Consider the following 27,571-nt stretch of genomic DNA (forward strand, 5'->3'; position numbering starts at 1 on the left):
AAGCCTCCAGCAGCCTGCACAGAAAACTTGAGCTGGTCTTTCCCAGTTGCTGCCATGACAAAAAAAGGACTGGTTTCCTGCCTGCTTTGACCATGCATGAAGTCTTTCTCTGAAACTTTATGATTTTAGCCTCTGATATGCAAACAGCTGTTGGATAGAAGTGTGTGTTCCAAGTTCACTGGGCTTTTCATGATCAGAGAATAATAGTAAAGAGCTGGATGCAGAGATTATGCTAGCTTTGCTCTACCTGTCCTTTGGGATCCAGTAGTTATGTCCCTAACCCTTCTGTGACCTAAGCATATGTAATACATGTAGCATGGCTGGAGACAGGCATAAGGAAATGAAAATGCATAGGACATACCTGCTAATTGATGATCTGCATGCCAAGGCACACAGCTGCGTGTGCGTGCGTGCTCTGGGAGCGTGCGTGCCACATGTGCACCCCATCCCCCACTGCAGCAGGACAGATTCCCAGTTAAAACTCAGACCTCTCTGGAGTAAGTGGCCCATGCCTCTACTGTTCCTGGAAAACCTGCTGCAATACAAATAACAATCAGTTGCAACAATTCAATGCAGTTCCTACTGTCAAATCTTTAAATTCATTAGCCATTTCACATACTTTGCCATTCACATTGTTGGATCACTTCTTTTCTTTCCATAAGCTTATGAAAACAAACAATTAGTTAAGACAATTTCTATGGCTTTTCTCCCCACACAAGTAATTCTTAGTCTTGCTTTTTCTAAAGCCTGCTGTTGGGCTGAGCAGCATTTTTACCCCCTGGGGTGTGTGTTTCACCAGTGATGGTCGCCAGATGAGGCTGTTTCAGGCTGACACAAAGTGCCATCTCCAGAGGCTGAACAGCTCTGAATTACCCCACAAGTGCTGCTGGCTGGAGGAGCCGGGGCAAGGCAAGAGGCTCAGCTGCTGTTCAGCATGTCACATCACCAATCTGTCAGTCAGCACAGCCCAGATCCCACACAAAAACCTCCATGGGCTTTGGATCAAGCCTTAAGCATTATAGTACTTTGGGACTGTGTGTGCATGTGTGTGGTTTCTGGGTGTATGTTTTAATTTTGTTTTGTTCTGGAAATACCAAGTATGTCCTTTGAGACCATTAGAAATGAAGTTTATATAGACATGGTAAAAGACCACTGTAGGCAAGGATAATAAAATATTAAATCATTATGAGAGACATAACAACTGGTTTAAAATAGGAAGGGATGAGTTTTCCAAGTTCAGCAAGTATGATTATTTTTCTCTTTCATTTTCGGAGCACCTGTGATTATATAGAACTAATAATTTGAGAACTGAAACAAACTGGGTTTGTTTATGAGCAAGCAATATAAACTCATCTATCAGACTCATCAGGATGTGAGCCAAATCATAAATTACCATCTTACTGTTGGCTTTTAGAGAACAGTGACACTTCCTCCATGTGAAAATATGCCCCTTATTTTTGAATCAGGAAAGCTAAGAGCTTTGCTTCTGGCAAGGACAACTCTAAAAGGAATCATTCCTAATGCAATCTGCCCTTGAAATAAAGCTTCCTCTCATCTGCATTCCCCATGTCATCTGATATGGGCTTCAAATATAAAATTTTCATTGTTTTTCTATGACATTGTCAGGATGGGAAGAAATATTAGCAACATGATTCCTAACAGAATCTGCATGAAGTCGTCACACATTTCACTTCCTGCTAGACATAAATCCATTATCCTACAAACTGTGTTGCTCACATGACATTCCTACTAAGCAGCTGCAGTTGATAAGAGCTAATCTGCATAATTTGCTTTGAAGTATCTTTTAAGATAGGATTAACCAGATGATGTATTCTTTTTTTTCTTTCCCTCTTTGTCTCTCTTGATGGTGGTGGTGTTGTCATCGTGGTCCTGTTCCTACAGAAATGTTTGTGGACAGCAGATACCCATGTTGTATCTGTATACCTTGTGAGCAGTTTGTCTGTATCTTACACTAAATGTGTTTAAACCTAAATGTTTGGACTTCCAGAAATAACATAGAGAAATCTGGAACTGCTAAAATCAGAAAATAAAAAGTCATTGTAGTTGGCCAGTATGACAGTGCTTGAAAATACATCTGATTTACCAAGAAATGAATGTTCTGTATTTCCATCACCTTGCTTTCAAGTCCAAGTATGTATTGTTTTTCAAACACTGGCATTATCTGTAAAAAAGATAATAGTTTATATTTGTATTGAGTGACAAAATCCCTGTCTCTAAGACACTGAATGGTTTTGTAGCTTCTTCCAAGGGATAGTTTTGTTGTGTGGAGAATCACATTTTTGCCCATTTGTTTTCTGCATCGCTTGCCATACACAATGCAAAGGAAGTAACTGTGAAAATGCAAATGAATATTCTCATGTAAGTGGTGCTAATATGATAGCTATACATCTGAGTGGCTCAGAAAACTAATGGGCACCATTTTGAACTGTGGAAACATGAGCCATGGTGGAAAAGTTGGAATTCAGATTTATTGCTTCTTTCTTCTCATCTCCAATGCTTGAATAAAAGAAAGAAACATTTAAAGGACGCAAGTTGAAGTATCTTAATTTCATCAGCTTCGGCTTGGCTTTTTGCTCTTCTATGTTCAAATGAAGCACCTCATCAAAATTACATTACAATTATAAATAAAATCAAGGTCCACTTTTTATTAACTTTTGCTTTTTATCCTCCCTCTGTTTAAATGCATTGGCTCTGAAGTCTCCTGGCTGCAGACACTGGGTGTTTAGAGGCAATACTGCAGACTTTTATGTTTTATGGATACTACCAGAACAATATAACATGATACTGACAATCATAAACAGATACTAAGTTGTTTCAGTTTGGAAACAATTGCAGCCATATAACCCTTGGTGGGCTCTTTTATATGAACTTTTATTTTTCTCTGTACAATGGCTAACATGGGAACTATCCCCCCTCCAATAGAGCAGCTTGTATTTGCTCAGGAAATGGTTAAGTTACAGCTGGTCACCCCTGTTACTTCATGGAAATGCTTTGATTTGTCTTCCATACTAAAACAGTTAGAGTCATTTGTTTTACTAACAACTCCCCTCAGAGCAGAACCTCAATACCATCTTAAAGCAAAATTAACTTCACACATGACTTTGTCAAGAAGCTTATTTCCATCTCAGGAGAGTTCAAATTTCATGAAATCTGGACACAGTGTAGTTAGGAGGACAGACTTTGGAAATGTTATTTCCTTCTTTGTGCTGCCCATACTGGCCACTCACCCAAGGATTTTTCAGGTGACATAAAGGCTTTCTTAAGAGTATAAAAATGCCTGTACTTGACCAGGTTATCCAGCTTGGCCATTGCCAAGAGGGCACTGGGCAAAATATTAATTGTATCTCCAACCTGCACTCTGACTTGTTCAAAGTGTAACCTCAAGGATGTGTCCACAGCAGCCACACTAAAATAACTTTATTTTGAAATCTTCTGATAATTTGTAAAATATTTGGCATATCTAAGAGTAGGGAATAATTCTGGACTGGCTCATCACTTTCAAAAGGGGGAAAATATAGCTGCAGCCCCCCCGAAACAACTGACAAGGCAGCTTAAATATACCAACAGTAGATGGACAGCTAACATGGGCTCTGTATGTACCTTGCTCCACCCTTCTCTGAGGAGTCATATGAATATGAAGCTTTTTACCGTTAAATTTAAGTCCTGTAAGGGGGGGGAAAAAAAAGGAAACAAAAAAATATTGTAGTTTAATGGTGCTAATTCTAGTTTGTCTAGCACATTCAGATCATTTGAGAACACCTTCTGGACTTGAAACAGAGAAAAAAATGAAAGATTTCTCTTTGTTAGAATTTCAAAGCAGTTCGCATTCACCACAACCCGCCTGCAAACAGTAAAGCTCAGAATACCAGCCGTATCAAGTCATTAACCTTTTAGGACTCAATCAAAGCAGTGTTGTGTGACATTAATGAATGCTTTAATGTGGTATATAAAAGCTAACAAACATGGAAACTGGCAATGATTCATCAAATTTAATATTCCATCAAACATTTAATTTTGAAGACTGCCACTTTTTTAAAATAATGCAATAGACTACAAGTTCAGAAGAATGCCTTTAATGAGAGCCATTCCCCACTTTTTAGGACCTTTCCAAATTGCATTTAGATGCCCAACAAAAGCAAGAAAAGTGCATAAAAAACTGAAACAGTTATGCAACCTTCTAAATAACATTTGAGCATATTTTATGGAATCTGTTGAGAAGAGTGAAGGAAGTTGTCCTTATAAATACACTTGCAGTTTAGGTCACACATTGTCTGCAGTCATTGCTAGGAGGCAAAAGCCCTGTTGTAAAACAGCTGGGCTTCTTGGCTTGGGGCAAAGGCAAATTCCACAGCCAGAAACCTAATTAGACACTTTTGGAATTCACAGCACCCTTTCACGCTATGACCTTTTCCTTTCTCTGCCTTCCCCTTGCTTCTCTACAGCTCACCCCCATATGTCCTCCTCCCCCCCGTCCCCACATGAACATCTGATCCTCTCCTTACTAAATATGTTGCTCTTTATTGCATAAATACTGTCTACTGGCCAAATTCAATCCTGCTGGTAATAAGACCAACTTGGAAGTCAACAAGTTTTATGTCATGGATAAATTTGTCCCTGTGATGCATTTAACTTGTAAGAGACTCTGCTTATCCAATCTCCTAAAATTTTTTGAAAATATGTACTGCAGGGAACTGATTTCAAAGAAACAGCTTTATCTGTCCTGGAAAATTTCAAAGTAACCAAAGAATTCTCATTTTGCCCTAGAAAGAAAAGGAAAATAGTCTGACTAAAACCCATCAAGACATGGTCTAAGCCTGTCCCATTGCCAGGGTACCCACCCGAATGCAGAAAGCCCAGGTTCAAATTCCTGGAGGGACTTGAACCTGGGTCTCCCACATATGACAGGTAAATATGCCAGCTCCTGGTCCCACACTGGCTTCTTTCAGGACTGAAATAGCAATTCTGTTCTGAACCTGGCTTTTTCCCTGAAAGATTTTGCATACTCACAAAGCATTTTTCATATTGACAGATACGTATTTTTCAATGAACAGTGCCTCATCACAAATTTGCCAACCTCCTATACCCTCAGAAAAACTGATTCAGAACTTTTCTAAAAGACTAGTACACTTTAATTTAAATGTTATTTGTGTCAAAGGGAAACAATATTCAAAACCACATAGATATAAGAATCTAGATGTCTTATAAAATAAATGTACAACTGATAGAAATGACAGGCTATTAAATGTCACTGAAGATATATAATTTACAGTGAGACTATTATATATCATTTTCTTAAATTGTTTTTATAACATAAGCTGCAGTTCTTATCCAAACTCATTTCCAGCCAAAGAGCATGTTCCCTCACACAGATTTTTCACTTAACTAAAAACTGCAGGATTCATCCATTAAAAAAAAAAAAAAAAGTATGATAAATAGGATATTTTAACTGAATTGGGTAATAGAGAACTGCTGTGCCACTCCTGAGAAATGTCTATAATTCACTTATGCCTTCTGGTATTTGTATAGCATGTTGACTCATGAATCACAGAGTAGCTATCATAAAAAAAAAAAACAATGTCTCCTTGACAAAAAATACATTTAACTCAGCTGAGATTTGCAGTTAAGGTTCATGCCTACATTTTTAAAATCACAAATACTATTACATTACACTTGGGGAACTGTTTTTGTAGACCTGTGCACTTTGGTGGTACATTTCCTGTTCCGAATCCCAGAAAGCACTAACCAGTTGCTTCTTGCCATGCTCCTGGCAGCATTATTCTCACTTTGCACATGGTAAAACTGAGGCAGAGGAGCTCAGTAAGGAGGTCAGGGGAGAAGCAAAGTTCAAAGCTCAAGGCAGAGGGCAGAAGTAAATGCTGCTTTGGGCAGATGGTGCCTCATGCTTCCCATGGTAGCCAGCTCCAACAAGAGGTACCTTGCTTCCTCTGCAACTACCCAGCAGCAGTACCTTTCCTCTAGCTGCCCTTTTGCAGAAGCCAGTGGACTTTTAAAATTTTTTTATTTTTATGGAAATGTATCTTTTTCACCAGCCAAAGGCATTCTGATACAGTTTTGGCCTATGAGGAAAGAAACAGGTTCAGGCAGATTTTTATTAAATATGTGGAGCAGTTGGGATAGGAGCAGGTGAGAGGTGCCTACCAGGGGATGTCAGTATGCTTTTGTCACATCTGAAATGATGAGAAACAGTACTTGTCACAAGTACTGTTTCTCATCATTTCAGATGTGACAAAAGCATACTGACATCACAGTACTTGTCACAAGTACTTCCCATTGGCAATGGGAAAGGGAAGAAAATACCTACAGGGTGTGCAGAGGAAATGGCCAGATTTGGGTTTTCCTCCAAGGAAAAAGTGTGCATCTCTCAAGGCCTGTGAGGCAGAGACTAAATATCAGTTGGTATTTGGAGCGTGTCAGAGGTGCCAGGTGAGAGGAGATCCTGCAGAATAAAGTCTCAATATCAACAGAGAAAGAAACAAAAACCAGAGGGCTCTTTGTGACTTCAAACCCACAGAATTTTGCCTCTACCATGGCAACTGGGGATGCACAGTCCTGAGCCAGGCACGTTGGGCTGACTTCCAGTTCACCCCAGCCTCGTCTCTTCAGCCAGGACTGAAGGGGTGAAGCATCTCCCTCAGCCTGGGCCCTAAAATTATCTCTTATTTCACCTTCCCCAACAAGCATGTATCTACAACATGCTATTGCTTTTTTGCTTGAGATTCCATATCTCAATCACTGAAAAATACCATTCATTATCATTTGCAACTATCATTTTAATCATAAACTAAACCTCAAAGCAACACTTAGTGTGCATGATTGCTAAGTGGTCAGCATCATCAAAGTCCCCTGGAAAAACTAATTGGTATATTACTATATATCTGCATACCTGGGAGATAAATGTTGTTCACATCCCCTTCCCTAAGGACAGAATGGAGATGGTTCAGTAAAACACTCTTCCTCTTAATATGCAGGGTTTGTTGTAGGAGCAGCTCAATTCATATTTCCACCAGTTTGATGGTAAGGGAGCAGCAGTAGCAATATTAATCTGCAGTAACCTGTCAGTGAACTCTACAGCTAATATGATGTAGTTATGATTTTACCATCAATCAGAACTGAACAGGCCCTGGACAATCCTTACAGCACTGCCTCAAAAAATCTAATTGTGCAAAAGCTTCATCAGTTTCCAACATTTCTTTTTTATCTGTCACAGACTTTTGGCCTACTATACAACCTTTTATTATTGGTCTTATTGCATTAGCTTGTAGGACAAAAAAGAAAAGGCTAAATCTAAGAGTTCCCCTGCATTCCATCATTTGTTACCGTGTAGGATCCTATTTGACAGTTCCATATTATTTTAGATTTAGATAAATATTCTTAGGACATATGGTATTGCATGAACTTTTGAACCACTGATTGCCAACATATAAAAAAAGGCTAGCAATATTTTTACCTCTGCATTTGCATGTTCAATTGTATAAGAAATAGATAACAAAAATGGGAGAATTAAGCTGTAACCAGAATTGGATTAGACAAAATGTAAACCCAGACTTTGTTTTTTCTTTTAATTAATTGTATTCATAGAGCAGCAGAATAGTTAAAAAATTAATTATTAACAGCAAATATGAACTTCTACAGGAGTTAGAGTTCTACTAGTAATTAAGATAACTGTTCATTATTCTTTTCAGGCATTTTTAGTACAACCATTTATTATGCAGTTTTGTAGCTTAAATTAGATATAGATGTGTGTGTGTGTGTGTAAATATCATAAAAGAAACACAGACAGGCATTCTCAGCCAGGAGCTTTCCTTCAAACAGTGGCCATAAGAGATTACAACCTGCAGTGAGAGACATTACAACCACACTATTTCTGGTGAGTTTACTATGCGAGAAGTTCTGGTGTAACTTTTGTGATTTTAAACATATAAACCCATCAAGGAAGATGAACTATTAACATTATCTGTTTAGTCATTTTAATCTTTTGCATCTTAAATGTAATCAGGCTTTTCAGAACTGAAATTGCTAATCAGCATGTTGGATAAATGTTTCCATTTTAAAATGTGCACATTTAGACATAACAGCTGGCTGTAAAGAATATATTTATATTTGTGATTTAATGTATCACAAACTTTATATTTGATTTCATTTAGCTTTACCGAGAAACTGAGAAAATTTTTGCTAGCATGATCTGTTTTGACAGCAGTTTTACAGAAGCAGAAAAGCATGGAGTAATAAATGAGGTGTGCATACAATGGCATTATGTAGTCTTTAAAGCAAGCATGTCTTTCTAACAAAGCAGATTTTTTTTACACAATTTCAAGTGATTTCATCCATTTCTAACATGAGCTTAATTCATGTGAAGCATAAACAGAACACAGCACTCTTCTCCACTACAACGGCTGTTCATTAATTTCACAAACTGTGTTCAAAACTGAGGGGAAATATTGTTTTTAGAAGAATTCTAACTTCAAAGAAATATTTTTGATGATACGAACATCAAATGAATAGCTGAGTTTTAGCCTTCAATCAATCATAACGTAAAGTAATTGTAATCTAATAAAAATAGCCATACAAAATAAGGAAATGGCAGTTGCATCCTGTTAAAAACATGCAGGAATGCAACTTTGGAACTACTGAGAGAACCGAGGCTGTAGAAAGACAAAAACAGGATGTTAAATTCTTACGACAATTGGAAGTAACTGATTTTTTAAGCACCCGCCACCACCCGTGATCATTTGTTCAGCAGCCTCTAGGGGGTTCTGTGCGACTGCAGAACCCTGCAATTTCATGAGCACCTAAGAACAGGTTATCAGAGATACAGGCATTTACACTGATGTTAAAATGTCCAGCTGCATTGTCACTGCTGCAAATTTGACTGCTACACTAGTGCCAGTGTTCTCTAAAGTGAAAATCACAAAAGAAAGTTCTTGAGAACTTCAGCTCACTTCAGAATGTGTACTTGTCATCATGGCAATAATAAAAACATTTGTTATAATTAATATAATTACATTAAACTGCATGTAGTCATTACTTAGGCAAGCGTATTTAAATGTCAACCACAAATTTATTCACTTTCCTTAATGTTTTTAACAATTATTAACTCCTTGTTTTAGAGGACTGTCAGTAAGAAATACTAGTTTTCCTTCATATTTCATATTCCTGGTTTTGCAAGAGGCTGGAACTTTACCACCACATACTAATTCTCCTCTGTACTTTAAGAGTCAACTACAAGATGTTATAGGATTCTTGCTATTAAAAAAAAATCAGTAGACCGTTAATAACAGAATGGAAAAAAAAAATTTAAGTTAGTGTGGTACAATGTGTCATGCCTGGCCAACCACAAATATAGCAATAGAATTATAAGCTCAGTTGGTTAGAGAACAATAAAGCCACATTAAAGTTCAAAGATTAATAACAGTATAATTATCAAAAAAACCTCAAGCCATTCTTTAATGAATATTATAACAAAAATAACACTTGGGGATTTTAAAATCTATTAGTCTGGATTTTTCAAACATGAGAATGTATAGTCAGAAATCCTGATTTTCTCTAGAAAAGGTCATTGAAGAAAAGGCTGAATATTACCAGAGTCTGCTAAATTATTCTGATTTGCTATACCTGCAAAGCAGTTCAGACATTGCGACAAATGAGTCCTCTTAGTCATAGCTGTCCCAAGAGGGTGATTCTTACCTCATACTTTTGGGGAAATTGATAGAATGAGCTATACAAATAGTTCCTATGATAAGGACTTTCTTAACCTTTATTATTCACATGGCCTCACTGTTACATAAAAGGTAAATAAATGAAAGTTCTAGCTGGCACAGCTTTAAATACAAATTATAAAAGACCTCTTTCTGGTCAGTAAGTTAAAGACAAACCTGGGCATTCTATAGAACAGGGCTGCATGAGTCCAGGAATCAATGCCTGGCTTTGCTGGCCTCATGGTTCATAGTTAGAGGAATGCTTCTTCTGGGCATGGTCCTTCTTCTGATGGACTGTCAGGCAGGGATGTTATGCCCTCTTGCACCCAAAACACTTTGGTCATCCTACATCTTTGAAAATCAAAATTTAAAGGAGGCTTCTCCAAAATGGAATTTAATACCTGCAATTTAAGCTGTCTGTGGGACTTAGGGCGAGTTTTGTCCTGGTCACAAGCCACAGTCACACACAGTCCCCACCACAAGTATGCTGTGACTGGGTCAGAGGTTTGGTGGTTCCTGTGGCATGGGAAAGCTCCCAGGCAACCTCCTGAAAACACAGCCCCACCTTCCTGTGGATTTATGGCATGGAAATTAAAATAAGATTAATAAAACCAAAGTTCTGGGCTATAAAAAGGATTGCAAAATATACAGTGCAATTTGATATTGCCCAGCTCACAAGAGCCTTTTACACTTCAGCCAGAACACCAGTTACAGTGAGGTCACTGTACCTGCACACAGCTTATTTTGCATTATACTGGCACTGCAATACAAGTTTGAGTGAATAACAGTTATAAGCAAACAGAGAAGTAGAATATTAAAAATTGCCAGGTTAGACTGGTGAGAACACTGGCACATAACAGGTGAATTTTTTTTCTCATTTTAAACATATTTTTTAAGATTTATATCTGTTTCAAAACAGTTAAACCCAACCTTTTCTTAGACTTCCTACTACTTGATCTACAATATACCAGGTGCTGCCTGTTTCATCTCCCAAAATAGAAGCCTATCTAGTGAAAGAGTGAAAGCAAGAGAGCTGGACAGCAGCTTCTCAGCTTCTCAGCTTCTGCTAACCAAGAGATGATGTAGGAAGTCCAGGATATTTAGAACTCTCCAAAAATATTCATTGAGAATTCATTTTTTTCTAAAATGTCATTGAGGGATGGGTAACATGTGTGCATGAGACCATGGGCTATCTCAGAGATAACCCAGGAAAGAGGCAGACAACGTGACTAACAAATATCTCTTACTTTGTGGTCAGTCATAGGAGACCTCACTCAAAGCACAGTCAGGTTAATAACATTTGAATGTTTACTCCAAATGAATTTGTCTGAAATTATGTATAAGCACAAACAAGTCAAGAAAGGCTTCATTGTGTTAAAAAAATATCAGCTGTCAAAATTCACAAAATTTAAAATAAAACATGACAGTGTCTTTACTATTTTCAAAATGCTAACATTTCCTTTTTGGATATTTAAACTTGTCTTGAGTTAGCCTCAGTTTCAAAGGAAAATGTAACCTCAAACAATTTTTATTTTCCATTATAAAATGTTGACACAAGTTCTTCAAAAATTAAAACATTTTCCCACTACTTTCTCAATCAAACAATTTTAAAACTATGACCCTTCCTTGAAATAATTTTGGTTGCAATGACTCACTAGTTTTATGAGAAAACATTGTGACTACACGTGACTCCCTATCCCCTTGTGAAATCCTAGAGAGAGCAGATTCCCATCCTGTCATACATTTGGGTCCATTGCTCAACATTTCTGTGAACTGGGTAGATGGTTCAGGAGTATTTTAATTCTTCCTTTATATATTTTAAAAATAAATTAATAAATAAAATTGTGATTTGTGTGTAATGCAATAAGGAGATTAATATCAATCTTAAAAGGAAAATTAACAGTTAAATAAAAATCATAATCAGGGCATGAAAGCCCTTGAAACTAGCAGCTTGACTGGCTATTTTCTGATACATTGACCTTATGTACACAGTGAGGGCAGTGAACACAAGCCTGTTCTCCATTCCCATCAGGGCACAGGGGAAGGGTTACAGCAGCCCATCATGCAGCCTCTCTGCTTTTATTCTAAGCCAAGAGGCAATAATTTCCTCTGTAATTGAGCTGAAGGACACTTAAAAATAATTAATAGGATTTGGTGCAACTAGTATTATTTGTTGTGTTGTGTGCCTTCTAGTTTTTTATTGCCTGCTTCCAGAGCCTAAAGGCTTTTCTTCAGAAAGGTTGAATACCAACTGTTCTGAAAGTAGTCCCAAGGCAAGACAGAATATAAATAGCTCTGCAAGCACAACAAGCTGAAGGCTCCACAGAGGCAAAAGTACATCAAGTAATTAAAAAATACTGAATCATATAAGTAGGGAATATCCCTTTACAGTTGCAGGACATATATATTAAAAACACTACCAGGATCTGAGTTGTTTTTAACTGTCGTGCCAATGGGAGTAATGCATAAACAGGAAGGGTAAATGCACAAGGGTCCACATGCAAAACTCTCCCTGAGGCCAGTCCACCTTCCCCATTTCCCCTCAAGGAAGGAACAAACTTTTGTCACCCTTCTAAAAGCACGTAAGCCATGTGTCCTCTTCCTACAGCTGCAGATCCAGCAGCATCGTGTGCCTAAGCCATCCAGTCCCAGGTGGCTCTTGCCTCCTCCAGTCCCTCTGCAGTGGACCAAGTGCTGCCAGAATGATGGGCATGGGGTGGACATGTGGATGAAGTCCCCACTCCCTTATATATTTATTTACTTACTTACTATACCATTACCTATACCATGACTGCTTTATTTCCAGAGGATCTGGTTTCTCCACACTCCCACAGGTGGAGCAAACCCAGCCACATGTACCAGCCCTCTGCAACAGCAGCCAGGTCTGATTGGAGCAGATTATCTGACAGCAAGGGGAAGGCTGTGCTTCAATTGGCTCTTTTTATGGGCCGGTCATACTGGGATTGACTTGACTTTATAGGAAGTCCTGACATGGAACCAATGCCTTCCAAAGTCTCAGGAGCCCCTGAAGGGGGGCTAAGCAGGGCCCTACCTGACACTGCAGCACCATCCATCATGTCAGCAACCTCCACAGCTCTGGGAGCATGATTTGTTAGTTAACACAGGCTTTGTTAGCTCACTCTCCAGTAGCATACACCGGTGGAGATCTACACCTTTCACAAAATTGCCAACAACAATAGACAAGAAAGAACTTACCAAAACTAAGCCAGGTCCAAACTATAAACTGATTTGAACCAATCAAAAATGTGTCCAAAAATATTTGCTTATTATAGAGATGATCTTTCTTGCCATAGAATCTGAGGCAGATTATCTTCACAATTAAAATTATATTGATACAGCTAAAATCTAGGTTTTATCTCCTTTTAAACATATGCAAGGAGCAGGAAACAGAAACCTTATGGATGTGGACTTTTGCCTGTTGTTGTTTACCTCTATTTATAAGAGCAAGCATATATGCACCACAGATATTCTAACAACTACTGGTGGTGCACTGCATGCTCTATCAGAGGAATAAAGAACAGCGCTGATGGAACAGGGAGAATAATTTACTGTGCAGTAGTTTCAGCTGCCAGTGACTGCAACAGGAACTCAGCAGATGTTTTCTTGATAAAGGTTGTTTCTTGTTGCAGAAGCAGCAGCAAAATCCATAGCGTTTTTCTGCAGGACTCTGCACATCATAATTCTGCCATTTCAGTTAGTCTTAACAGCTGGAGGATAAAAAAATGTTCCACTGCATTATTTGAAATTTGTCACGTTGATTTAGTTTCATTACTGTTATTAAATTTTATTCTGAAATGGTTTACATATCAAGAATACATAATGGGTTTCTGTGTGGCCTGGGATTTATTCCTTGAATGAGGAAAGGACTCTACTGTGACAAAGTCATAAAGCCTTATTGACTTGATCCTTTGCCATAAACATTGGATTCAGGGAGTTAGACTGAATAATAAATTGATACAATGGTTGTATTTTCATCAGGAGAATAATTCCTTCCAAAAAAGAACCTAACAGTAAGTCTAGATCTATTGAATTGTTTTAGAAATCTTCTATTTCCAGGCACAAATAGGAAAATATTCTCCTAATTAGGCAATAAGGGTAGAGAGAAACAGCACGAATATGCATATTTAACATATTGTTCCAATCCTGAAGGAAAATAAAATAAGACAAAAAATGTAACAAAAATTAAATGTGCACAGACATATGGAAGGATATAAATATGCAAAAGGGTGCTTCTAAACAAAGAAATGCTGAACACAAAAAGGCCTTTTAAAATATAAGTTGTATTGAAAGACAAGATGAGCAAACAAATTGAAATTACAGACGATACTCCAGTTTGATTCAAATTCAGTTTTTGGATCTCTTCTTTTCTAATGGGACCACTCACTAGTCCAAAAAACTTTTGAGTTGGCTCTAAATTTTGTGCTATAAGCCAACATTTAAATGTGAGTGACTGCCATTTTGTCACGTTCCTGGAAGGCAATTTGCACACAGGAGAAAGTTGCCGTGTCATATAATGTAAATTACTCAAGATCACATGTCACCTCAGAGAGATATACTCTTGCTGATTTGTAAATTAAAGACAAGCCACAAAAGTTCCTAATTCCTTCACAACATAACTACTCATGGGTTTCTGCTGAAAGACTGCCATCAAAAGGCAATAAATCTTCAGGAAATAATATCACAATGCTAGCTCTAAAGCACTCATGACTTTTTCCCAACTTTCTCTGGAATATTTCTTCCAAAAGAAAGCAGATGGCAAAATACTCAGTGGGTCAACTTTTGTCTTCAGACACTCCCAGGGGTTTCCACTAATTCGAGTTGTCTCTGCACAGACATAGACAACAACAGAAATCACCACCCACCCTTCCTTAAGATCACCACATTTTTCCTTGCCTCACTATCAGAAGCATTAGTGGAAACCAGCATGGCTCTTCAGTACATTCTGGATGCGTAAGCATAAGGGGAAAAGCAAAATAATGCTTCTCACTGAATTGGATTTGCAGATCCAGGACATGCTTGGGTCCAACTCAAATCCATCCTTTTCCTGGTGAAGCCCTTTGACAGATGGCCAAACTTTGCTGCTCCTCTGCCAACCCAGCCACCCAACCAGGCAAAACCAGATCTTCTCTGAAAGCCACACAGCACTGCTGAGCTGAAGTGTCTCAAGAAGCTAAATCACTGTAGAGTACCAGATTATTTATTTACTGGTTTACTGGAGAAAAACAAATTCCTTAGAGGACAGATTTGCAGAAGAATTCAGTGCTGACCTCATTGTGTCATTATTGATGTCAGCAAAACCTGCTGAAACAAAATAAGCCCAGTGATGGACGAGTCTGAAAACCACACATGGTGTGAACCACGAAGAGCCTCACAGCACCTTCATTGGCTGCATTGCTGCTGAGGAACAGAGCCCAGCCAGGGACAAGGGCTCCTGGCAGCTCGTGAGGGAGCGTGTCAGGCCACACAGCCCAGAGCGGTGTCCCAGCCGGACGGGCGCCGCAGACGTGCGCTGGAGCGCGGGCAGCTCCAGCCGTCGTGTTTGTGCTGAGGTCCCGCGTGTTGCCAGGGGTTACTGCACAGACAGCGAGGGACAGCGGCCGCACAACCAGGGGAAAAGCGTTTCAGCCCAAAAAAGGAAAACATCGGCTACAGAAATGCGATGGCTACAGAAAGGCAAACCACCAGAGATAATCAAATGTTAATATAACCACATTCCTTTCCAGCGTAATGAAAAAACATCAGAAAGCATGAAGAACATGTTTCAAGTAACAGAGGGGTTTTTCTAACAATAAATTCAGATAACTCATAGGCAACTGTATGAAGACTAGAAGAGAAGAGCCACTGCAGACCTACAAAATCAGCTTGGCACACCTCCATGAGAGCTGTGCTGCTGGGCTGGGGCCAGGCAGGACCCCTTCGCTCTGCCCCCAGCTGCTCCTCATGCCCACAGCCACCACCAACCCCAACCCAGCAGAGAACAAGGCTGAAATATTGCTGCTGGCACCAATCAACCATGAGGTTCGAGCAGTCCACAACTGGGAGGCATTAAACCTTTATGGCTATGTACACACCAATGGCATCTCCTGAGCAGCTGTGCAGGGGAAAGGCAGAGGAGCCCCCCACAACACCTATTCCGAATGAAGGCAGCCAGCAAAACAGCCAACACCTAAATGTTGCCTGCTCCACCTTCAGACCACACACATTTGCTGTTAGTCACCTAAATGCAGGCTGTTCTTCAGGTGCTTTAATTTCTCAAGCTTGCACACTGTGAGAAAATAATACTCTGCTAGTCCTAGGTTTAAAAAAAAATTTAAATTTTTATAAGATCAAAAAGCTGTTAGCTAGAGTCCTGTTTTCCATAAAACTCACATTCATAACAAGCAATAAAAATGGAAGTTTGCTGCAATATAACTCACGAGTCTGCCTAAAAGTTAGATCTGAAGAGATCTCCATTAAAGGCAAAATGCAGCATAGGCTTCATGCCAGACCATTCTTTTGTTTCTTTCCAATAAGAGAAAGAGTGCCAACTATGATAAAGTTTTATAAGGAAGTCACCTATTTTCTAACAACATTACTGAAATTAGCCATTCATTACATGTAGGCTCTTAACTACTATTAACATCTCTTTCCTTCTCATCTCTGAGTAAGACAAGAATACTTTTTTTTAATTGTATTTCTAACTCAACATTGCTATTTACTGCATTCCATATAAAATTAGACATTCCTCTGTTTAAAAGGAATCAAATGAATGCCAGAGACCTGACCTGCTCAATGTGGTACTTTTCACACTTTTTATCAATTTCTTTGGTAAGATTCACATTTAAGGCACAAAGCTGTAGCAGAACATCAGATGAGACACTTAGAATAAACATGCTGCTCTGAGTCCCTTCTGCCTAAGCAGAGTGGATTCATAGCACACTGAAATCAAGAGCAGACTTTGCATAGACAGTATTGAACTTGAGCTGCATCCAGCAGTATGGGAAAAGGACAACATGCATTGGGCTGAAACAATGGTTCTGTCAATTAACCCAGCTACAGTGCACTGCTACCACATCTGGGAGGACTACAGGCAATCATTGCAGCATGTTCCATGAACTTCTGAGAGAATAAGCCCTACCTGTGATCAAATTAGTCACTGTAAGAATATTCCTAACAACTTAAACTTAGATGTTGATAGAACCAGACAGCATTTCAAAAAAATTGCTCTATCCAGGCATATAACTCAGAATTTTAAGTATTGGAAATGTGAATTATTAGATCAGTCTCATGCATTTCTCCTGACAGCAGGAGAATCTCCTGCAATATTATTTCCTAGTTCTTTTGTGTGCTTGTTTTATTTTAAATATATCACACTAAGTAGCAAAGAATTTTGGGTAAACAGAATAAGAAAGAGATTTTTTTTTACCTCACTATAGGTCTTGTTCATGCCACGTGGTCAGTTTGCCTCACTGCCATCCCTTTGCTTTCCCACCTTTAATAGGAGACATAGTAATACCTGTCTACTCCTTAAGACATTTATGCTGATTACTTATCACTTACCAAAATCTTTCAAACTGAAAGAAGTGTCACAGAGGCAATATGAGACATAAATTTGCCTTTCACTGTGTTTCTTACTTCCTTTTTGTGTTGAGAGCCAAGACTCGTTTCTGATAGCTATCATGTTCTACTCCCTCTCTCATCAATTATTTGAAGCAGTTACTGTCATCCAAGGCTATGTTTCTAATGATTTTTTTTAGCTGTGTAATTTAAAGAGTGCAAAATCATTCAATTTCATCTTATTCTGGAGATCACTAACTGTAATTATACATGGAAATTATGAAATGAAGAAAACCTAGATATACTCTAATCCACTTTCAGGGTCTAGTCTAAGAAATCTGGGTCGGTTATGCTAATTTCAAACCATGTAAGTTCACCAGTGCTTCAGAAAAGTAATACTGCTATCAAGTTATGGAGCAAAAGTTTGTTCACAACATGAATTTAATTTTCCTCACAAAAACAGTGGAGCTAAATAAAAAGACAAATTTTTCTCTTCTATCTGATCAATCAAGAATTGCTAGTCAAATATAAACACACCTTAAACACAATCCCAAACCCAAAAGACACCCTTTCCCAAAATCTTCAGCCCTCCCAAACCAATTGAAAAAAACATATTACAAAAATCTCATGTTATGCAAAGAGTTCAAGGAGATTGACCTTGGTTCTTTCAAAGGCTATAATAACTATTCTTTGAAGAAAAGGAATGCTAGTGAGAACAGATCCTTTCACACATGAGAAGAGTAAATTAAAGATTAAGAAATGGCTCTGACATTCAGTTCCTTTTCAAGTATTTCCTCAGTGGGAAAGAAAAAGGGAGAAATCCAGAATCACTGAGGGAGAGTGGGATGAGGATCCTGTGAAAGAAACTGCAACAACTAATGAAGGACATATAGGGAAACACATTGGGGAAATGTGAACAAAGTAAAAAACCTAGACAACATGCATTCTACAGGACTTTAAAGAATTAGCTAAACTCCTTCATCTTCACAAGACAAATAACTGAAAAATTAAAGTAGAGGGAAATATTAACATTACCACCTTAACCAACAGCAAGGGTACTGCAGACAGACTTGTAAATCCAGTTTCTGTCCCTAATGGTCACTCTGTCTTCAGTGAGCCTTGGGTGCAGGGCCTTGAGCAAGGACAGAGGACTATCCTAGTGCAGATGAGCTTTAATAGGGGCACAATGTTGTAGCTCAAAAAGTAATTCACATTGGCTCAGCCATTTCCATGTGGCTTTCAAGTTGCTGAGGTAATGAAATGACAGGAAATAAGCTGCAATGTAGCAAGGTGGTGGGAACTGTCTCCTGGCTGCCATGTGGATGACTGCTAGGAACAGACTGTTGGACTTCTTTATTAATGATCTGGAAAAGAGAATGCACAGCACTTTGATGAAACTCACAGGTATGAGTGTGAAAGACAGTGTACAAAGAAAATAATAGAGAATTTCCTAAAGATAGAACCATGGAAACAAAATAATCAAAGGAGACTCAACTTAAAAAATAATGCAGCCTGGGAATGCATCTGAGAAGGAATTACAGGAAGATCAAATGATCAAATCTCAAATGCAATAATGATGAAAGAGATGTAGGGAGATAGCTCATTCTAGATGACGTGAATTGGTAACGTGCTGTGGTGTGAAAAGGCCAGAACAGTATGGGACAGGGTAAATAGTGTCATATCACTGAGAAAGGAACAAATACCACTTTCTGCATGCTGCTGGTACAGCTCCATCTGGAATATCATACACATTTGTGGATATTGACAAATTTGAGAGTTCAGAGAAGTGCACCAAACATGATCCAAAGACTAAGAGGATTGATTTATGAGGAGACATTAGAAGAGTTAAAAATATAAATTGCTTGGCTAAGAAATGATTAATGGGGGACATGATGACAGCCTACTAATATTTGAAGAAGACCACCGGTGAAGGAAAGGCATTTTTCAGCAGTATTCTCATGGAACATCAGAGTTCAGAGAGCAACTGAGAAGCAAAAACATATACTGAGTATCAAGAAATGCCTACTGATCATGAATTATCATAATGTGAGGAATAATTTCCTCTGTAGGAGAGGAATATGGCTTTTACTTGTGGCTTTCAAACACAAACTTGAAGAATTCCTTAAGAAACCTATGTACCCACAAGAGCAAAACTTTGAACTCCTATCCATTCCAGCTCAGCCAAGCCATGTGCAGTCTGTAATTCCCTCTTCCCCAAGATGATTTCAGCATATTTGTACAGTTGTTACATTCTGATTTGTGTTTCTTCCCATGCTGTTTGCTACCCTGGCATTCATAAAATGAAAATAAACAGGAGCTGCTGTTAGAGAAGTACTTTTGTTACTTGAGGGCCAGTGAAAGTCTCAGCACCTGTCTTACCACTGCCTGCAAATAACAAACCAGCAGTCAGACACCTACAGAGCCTTTCAGTGACTGGGCTCTTGATGAGCTACATTCGTGGTAAATATTAGATGCAAGTGCTTCTTCCTTTCTTTTTAAGGTGAAAAAATAACAGTATAGCAAAGCCTGACTACTCTGGTTTGTCAGAAAGCTCATAGTTGGCCAATAACACTGGAAAAACAGTATGAACCTGGCAAAGCATGGAGCTGGAAGGTAACTGGAATCCTTCTTCTTCTAGCCACAGAGTGTTTCCCAGGGAGACACAACGCCGTAACACGTGTCATGCAGCAGCAGCAGAAGTTTTAAATCTTGCAGCTCCCTTAGCTAGATATATCTCCCAAAGTTAGATTAATTGTGTATCTTTCATCTTCAGCCATCTCTGAAAGGTCTTATCTTTATCTCTGCTTTCAGAGGTCCATAAATTTCTCTGTGTTCAAAGGCTTCATCCCTTCCCCCAGTCCCTCCCTAGTTCAGATATCCACAAACTCCAGCACGACTGGCAAATCTCTCTGTATTTAATCCCCTTAAATTATCTTCCCCTTCATACTTCCTTCTATGTCTTTCACCTATTTCCTTCCAGTGCTTCGCTGCTAAGTTCATCCTTGCTGAATCCTTCTGCTGGCAACCTCCTTTCTATCAAAAACTTCCCCATTATGGAAATCAACATTGCTACTTTCTTTCCCGCTAAATATTTCCCCAGTACTGGAAACCTAAATTATTTAAAGAATAACCAAGAATAAAGAATTGACCAACTCAATTTTAAAACCATGAAGTTTGTTCAAAGGTTTTCACTTTTTCCATGGACATCTTTTTCCCCTCTCCAGAGGCAAAATTATCCATAAACTGCTGCCAATGGTTTTGCTTAAAGTGTTCACTGAAGAACCTGTGAAATATATTCGACTTTGACACTTGTTTTCTGCTAGTAAAGGAATTTAAATCCCTAAAAAAAAATGATTTAGTTTATAAGCAGGCAACTATGTTTTCAATGCAATTTTTATTCATGTTTTTCTTCATCAGACATGACTGATTCAGGTAGATCAGTCCCTGTACACTAGGTTACCATAATTATGCACTATACCCATTTCAAAATTAGTTCCAGCTAGTTAGCTTCACTGCATGACAATTCACACTGCCAATTGAGAATTTAACCTAGTTTGATGATGGATACATATAAACAGCAAAATCCATAATTTATACACTGTAGGAAATAAACTCTCTGGCTCGCCAGGGACATGAAGCATATGAAGGGTTCTCATTTTTGATGGTTGGAAATTTTAAACTCAAGCAGCTTTTAATCAACATACCATTGAAAACAAATTTCAGCAGTTGCATTTCTTATTCAGCAGCGGTACAATGTAACTGAAAATAGAAGCTCCAAAAGCTTGATGGTCTATTACTCAACATGTGCTTATAATAAATTATATGTAAATAGCAGTTATGGTGTACTAAGAAAAGCCAGAAAAGACACCCAGTTTCAATAAGCTGGAGGGGCTGAGAAAAGGACCATTTCTGTCCTACTGTTCTGAAATAATTCCTATAATTCAAGCACTTGCATGTATCACTGGTTTCTATTATTATCAAGTTGCAGTAGCATCAAGTCCCATTGTACTAAAATAGTTTTTAGAGAGCTAGCACCAGTTACCAGAACTAGACACTGTTATCCCTCACTCTCAGTGTTGGCAGCAAGGCTGGAGCAGGCTCTGGGCTGAGGAGGAGCTGCAGGAGCTGTGCTGTGCTGTGCTGTGCAGAGGGGTGATGAGCACTCAGGGGTACAGGGTGAGCTGCCCCGAGCCTGTGATCCCAGCAATTCCCCACCACTGCAGTGGGAACCTGGCACTGAGAGTGAGGCTGCAGCAAACCACCCACAGGTCACACCTCAGCCTTCCAACAGGGCTGGGGGTTTATTCCCCATGAAACCAAGGGGTGTAAAGACTGCTGTCAGTTGGGCTTAAATAGCCATGGTTACACGAGTAAAAGGGAATTAAGAAAAGCGTTCAGCTTGAAGCACTGGAGCAATGAGCATCTCCCCACACATGCAAATTTACTGAAACAGAGTAAATTTTCTCTGCTAGTACAGGGAAGACAGGCTGGCTTTATTTCTGAGTTTGGTCTCCTATACTCTTAACAGCTTTCCTTTCACTCTAGGTGAAGACGGCTAATTATGACCCACACAGACAGACAGTGAAGACTGCACACTCCACCAAGAGACCAGGACACAGGCTACAATTTTTCATAAGGATATCATAAGAAGAAAGTGTTATAAAAATCAGTCATGGATTCACCATGTGACATGATGGCCTCCATCACTCCCCTCCATTAATCCCTATCCTGCATCCCTGTGCTGCAGTTGTGGAACCTCATCCATTACTGCCATGCCATGGGTCCACCTTAGTGCCTCAGCTCAGGGTGCTGGATGTTGCAGAAGCAAACATATGCTGGAGATTTGCCTGTGTAACAGAGGACCTAGCACGGGCTGAAGGGAAAACTGGTTTCCTTCAGACTGTGCATACCTCTGAGGGGAATGAAAAAGGTTTGTTGCAAAAGTTTGTGGCGATTTGGTACAGAAGACTAATTGGGGTGAGTCACTGGTAAGACTTCAACGTTGTGAATTGGAACAAAAATCTCAGTGGAACAGTACAAAAATTATTTAAATGTTTTAAATTATAATTTATCATGAAGAAAAAGAGAACACTTCATCCAAAGGCAATTTTACAGGAGTGATTGCTCTGACACGAGCAGCAGACGATAAGGGAGGTGCCAGTCCAGGAAAATGTGTGTGGAGCCATTGGCGGGACACATGTGAGAAGATAAAAACTAAAATTCCAAGTAAAGTCTCTGGCATGACAGAGACAATATTGCAGCTGATGACAATAAAGTTCCCACACTAATACTTCAGTAGGAAAAGGTGCCAATAAAGACCTTATTGAAAAGCACACAGAATCAGAGCTTGATCTGTATTTAGAACAACTGAGTTTCAGAGCATGCATGGAGCTGTCACCTGAGGACACTTTTTCCAACAGAAAACAGAAACCCAGACTAGCTGCATTATTAGACACTGGGGACTTGTAAAATGGAGGCTGAGACAGCAAAGCAAACTCTTCAGTCAAACTCAGTGCTGTCAAATCCATCTCATCCTGGAATGAGAGCTGGTACTATACTTCATGGGGATTCTGAGTTTCCTGGAAATTGAAGATGTGTATTTTTTACAGTAATTGCTATATAAGTGATCCTTTAATTTTCTTGCAACATCCTCTTAATACTCTCTGCAGACTCATCAGCCTTCAATGGTTATTATCCCTGACCTGATCCATTAGATCGACTTGTATTACAGCACTGGTCTTCATTTTATGTTACACAAATAGGGTCAGGCAAATGCAAACATGAAATGTGCAGTGTTAGAAATATGCAACTGTAAACATATTTTTGTTGGGCAAAATATGCAAATACCTAAACATATGAAAGAATATAGTCCTCCTATCAAAGGTCTTAGGCTTTCAAATATAGAGAATTCCAAAACTGTCAGTGGAAGGAACAGAATTGTAAAAAGCACAGAAAATAATCACGTGCTTGTCACATTGTCATAGGCCACCACCTACTGCACTTCAAAGCAGCAGATTGTGATGGGCCAAACTTTTTAGCAGGGCCTGTTGTAGTGAAGAACAAAGGAACAAAGGATAATGGTTCAAAAGGAGGGTCGATCTAGATTAGATATAAGGACGTTTTTATGATGAGGGTGGTGAAGCACTAGAACAGGTTGGCCAGAGAGGTGCTGAACGTCCCATCCCTGGAAACATTCAGGGTGGTCACGCTGGTCTAGTGGAAACTGCACGGGGGTTGGGCTCGAGGGGCTTTAAAGCTCCCTTCCAACCAAACGCCCAGCGCCCCGGTGACGACGGGCCCTTCTCCGGTGCCCGGTGCCCGGTGTCGGGCCCGCAGCCCCGCACTGCCGGCCGCTCTCCCGCGGCCCTCACGGGCGGCTGCCGGGCCCGCCCCAGACCCCGCACGGGGCCCGGCCGTGACGTCACGCGCGGTGTGAGGCACGGGCGCGGCGGCGGTGGCGCTGAGGCGCCGCTGGGTGTCGCTGTTGCCGGGCGGCGGAGCGCGGTACAAAGCCGGGGCGGTGCGGGGAGGCCGCCGCCATCTTGCGCGGCTCCGCCCGGCCCCGCGGCTTCTTCAGGCGCGGCGCTGCCCGGCCCGGATCGCACCCTCCGGGGCCCGAGCGGCCCCGGCGCTGCCGCCCTCGGGTGGCCCTGGTCGGCTGCCGCCGGGCCCAGTGTAGCAGCTCCCTCGCAGACAGGGCGGCCCCGCCGCCGCGTGTCCGTCGCTCCTCGCTGAGCGGCGTGTGCCACAAAGGAACGCACCTCGTTGCCAGGGCTCGGAGATGTTTGCAAGCAGCTGGGATAATTTGCTGTAAAATTGAATTTCGGGGCAAAGAGAAAATCAAATTAGGGACAGAAAAGTGATAAGAATGCTGAACAATGGTTTGTCGAGGTTTTGCAGCTGTAGAAAAGGCCGATCAGGCTGAGCTGCCTGACATTCAGGGAGGATGTTGGAGGTGGTGTAAGGTACAAATGCCCAGTGCAGGTGCCTTTGGGTTTTATCCCTCCTTAAACCTGGAGTCGGGTTTATGGGGAAGTCAGAGCTGTGGAAATGGACACCCATTCCTGGTCCCTTTTTAGGGACAGGTCACATTGAGGGACATTTTTCATCATGGAACTTATGCCTTCCTCCCCTTTATCCCTGGATTTTGTCCCTGGAGATTGATTTAGGCCACGGTGTCCATGTACACGTTTGATGGCATCATCTGGTTCCAGATGGAGATGTTTCCCATCCCCCGGGCAATCCCAAGTGCCGGGGTAACACTCCCCCACCGGGGACACTCCACTGCAAGGGGGACAAGGAGGGACAAGGAGCCCGGGCTGGGTCTGTCACAGCAATCCATGTCACACAGGGTGATCCCTCTCCAGGAATATGCCAGGAGCCCTTCTGGTCAGGGCCACCATTCAGCAGCAGGCCCTCTTGAGATGGATCCCTCTGGCACCACCACTTGGAGCCCCTCCTGTGTGCAGGAGTAGTCTGAACACTTAATAAAAGAAAGTGGAGAAGAATGCAGATTAGGAGATGAGAAGCTTGTAATAAGAATGATTTGTCATGACAAGTGTGTGCCGAGGTGAAAGATGCTCAATGCCTTAGGCAAGTAGAGGGCCCAGTACTGCTCTGACACAGGCTGTTGATTTTGAAAGGCAGACTCAATGAAAAACAGCACAGAATCAAGTTTTTGGGCTGCTACAGGAAAATTATTCGATCTGAATGAGGGTATATGGAAGAGTAAGATACTGTCTTTTTCTGAAATTCTGTGATTTTGTGAAAGTTGCTGAACACCCACAGCAAATCTCATATTTCAGCTCAAGCAGCCTTTTGAGGCAGGTTCCCATCTCTGCTATGTAGGATTTTTTTTCCTCTGGGGGTGCTGCTGCTGCCATTAAAGAACAGAGATGGGAGAGATTCTTGGATTTAACACTTTCCTCCAGAACTAAGGTGGAGGGGAGCAAAATGCAGCCCCTCATTCATGCCCTAGTAGGTCATTACACAGCCACAGCTGTCACCAGCCAAGCCCTGCAGGGCTGCTGGTCTGTGATGCCTTAGCAAGTTGTAAAAGGAACTACTGGCAGTTTGTTACTACAACATAAACAAGAACGTGTTCCTTTTGTGCCCATCTCCTTTCCTCCCTAGTCTATGAACTTTCCTAAAGAGCTGATTATGGCACTTGCCTGAGTTTACAGGGAGCAGTATCTTGTATCTGTCTAATAAAACAAGGCATTTCAAGAGCTCTGCAAACCCCCTTTGGACTGAGGGGGCCTTTGGAAGACTCCTCATCACAGCCAAGAGCTGTGTAAATTCAGCTTTAAAAATGTTGCAGTTCAAATGACAAGCCAGCATCCATCAATAGTGGCAGCACTGATGCAAGAAGCTTTGTCAGTCCATGAGAACAGCAGCAGGGACACTTTGGGAGCCAGTTGTGTTTTGTGTGGTTTTTCCACCTTGAACACACACCCAGGCACACTCACTCAGTCCAGTCTACCCTGGCTGCAGATTGCTGACAAGTGTGAAACAATCATTTCTAGACAGGTTTAAATCATTCTCATGGCTTTGCCCTGCAAAGCAAAGTGCAAAACCTGCACTTCTCATCCAAAGTTGGGAATTCGCCAGTTCCAGGTAGAATTTAGCTGGAATATCTGCAACTCAAAAAATTCTTTAGAAAACCAAGACTGTTAAACTGGAGTTGGTGACCCTCAGCCTGCTAACCTTGGGCATCTAGACTGAGTGTCTTTGCTGCTTAACATGAATCAGAAAGCACAGACAGCCAGAACAGGTCTTGGGAAAGACATCAAACAAACACCAGAAGGAGTTAATGAATACAAGGTTTTTCTTTCTTTTTTATGTTTTAGTTAATCTTTCGCATTTAAAAGTTCTACTAATATCCTTGATTTTAGGAATGAGCAATCCCATGTTTTATAAACATTCTAAATCCTGGTATAGAAGAGGTGTTGGGTCCCAAAACCTGTGGTGTGCAGTTTGTGTCATAGCCTGACATCAATTAAGACCTAAAGAACAAAAGAGATCTTTCTGCTGCTGCAAAGGGGGACATATTGAAGCCAATCCCCATCCCCAAGAACATATGTTTCTCTACTAGACAGATGAGGTTGGAGTTCATCAGGGAGTTGTTTTCTTTCTTATGAATACTATTCCCAACCTTGTTGGTGAATTTAGCTGTGGAATAAATAAACAAAATAAAGCAGTGTTGTGAGTAATCACCCAAGGTGTGTCCATCCCAAAGGAAAAAGCCCTGCAGCTGTGGCAGGGATGCTCCCTGCTACCCACACAGCCAGGAAGGATGTACTGGTGACAGCAGTCTGCGTGGTGGAGAGTCTCTGTTAGAGCTGCACACCTCGTTTATGTGGGTGACCATCCGATGATCACACCAGTCCTTTTGGACTGCTGAACTGAATTTGAACAGGCAAATGAGATTTCTGTGCTTGTCATCCAGCAGTTGTAGTAATTGTCATTGTCCTAGGCACAGTTGTTGTAAATAAAATCACAGATGTTGAAGTCTCCCTCTGTTTTGCTGCTGGTAGCAGAACACAGCTTGCTGCAGCTGATTTTCTGGCGCTTTCAAGCTGGTTTTGAGAGCCATATAAAAATAAGTTGTTTGCTTAACCCCAAGTAAGCACACAAGAAGGAAGTCTTTTGCACAAATGACGAAGATCCTCAATACAGTCCTTTTAATGTAGCGGGATGGAGTTGTAAAAGTCCCAGTTCTGCAGCAAAAGGATTCCTTTGATGTAGAGAATGTGGAGTACGCTTTGTAGAGACCTTGCAGATTCCAGTGCAGGGTATGTGTGCTGACAGGCAGGGGTTCTAGATGGAGGGGCTGTGGAGTGAGTCCAAGCAGTGGCCTGGCCCCTCCAGTGACTCAGGGGAGTGGGGGCTTGAGCAGTCCTCCACACGACTTCAGTGGCTCAGCAGACTTACCAGAGGCTTCAAAATAACTCAGACTGTGGGCACCAGGGAAATTTTCCAAACTACACCCAACTTTCCAGTCCCTTCCCATTAATTTCTCATAATTTTACTTAAGGCTGGCAAAGATCTTGGCATCACCTGTATTCCTAAAGCAATTGCAGTTCATTCATACAAAAACCCTTACAGGATTAAGGAGGCTTCAAATGGGCTGTGTTGCTTGTTTTTTTTTTCCTACTTTATTCCATTTGTTTCCCAGCTATTCTGGGATATTTACAATTGTTTTCATCCGTGGTTCCCATCTACTAACTCTGTGTTTCATGTGAGTGGGAAGGAATTCTATGTGTTGTTTTGAATAA

At 40.6% G+C, this 27,571-nt stretch overlaps 1 long non-coding RNA gene across 1 annotated transcript in view; it reads left to right on the forward strand.

The window, feature by feature from the left end:
- The window catches only part of LOC136559077 (uncharacterized), a 49,902-nt gene extending 27,346 nt beyond the window's left edge, over positions 1 to 22,556 (forward strand). The window contains exon 3 of the long non-coding RNA XR_010783964.1: positions 21,840 to 22,556. This is a non-coding gene — a long non-coding RNA (uncharacterized lncRNA). The remainder of the gene's footprint in view (positions 1 to 21,839) is intronic.
- Positions 22,557 to 27,571: the final 5,015 nt, after the last annotated feature.

This window comes from Molothrus aeneus, chromosome 7 (genome assembly GCF_037042795.1).
Source record: "Molothrus aeneus isolate 106 chromosome 7, BPBGC_Maene_1.0, whole genome shotgun sequence".
Classification (NCBI taxonomy): domain Eukaryota; kingdom Metazoa; phylum Chordata; class Aves; order Passeriformes; family Icteridae; genus Molothrus; species Molothrus aeneus.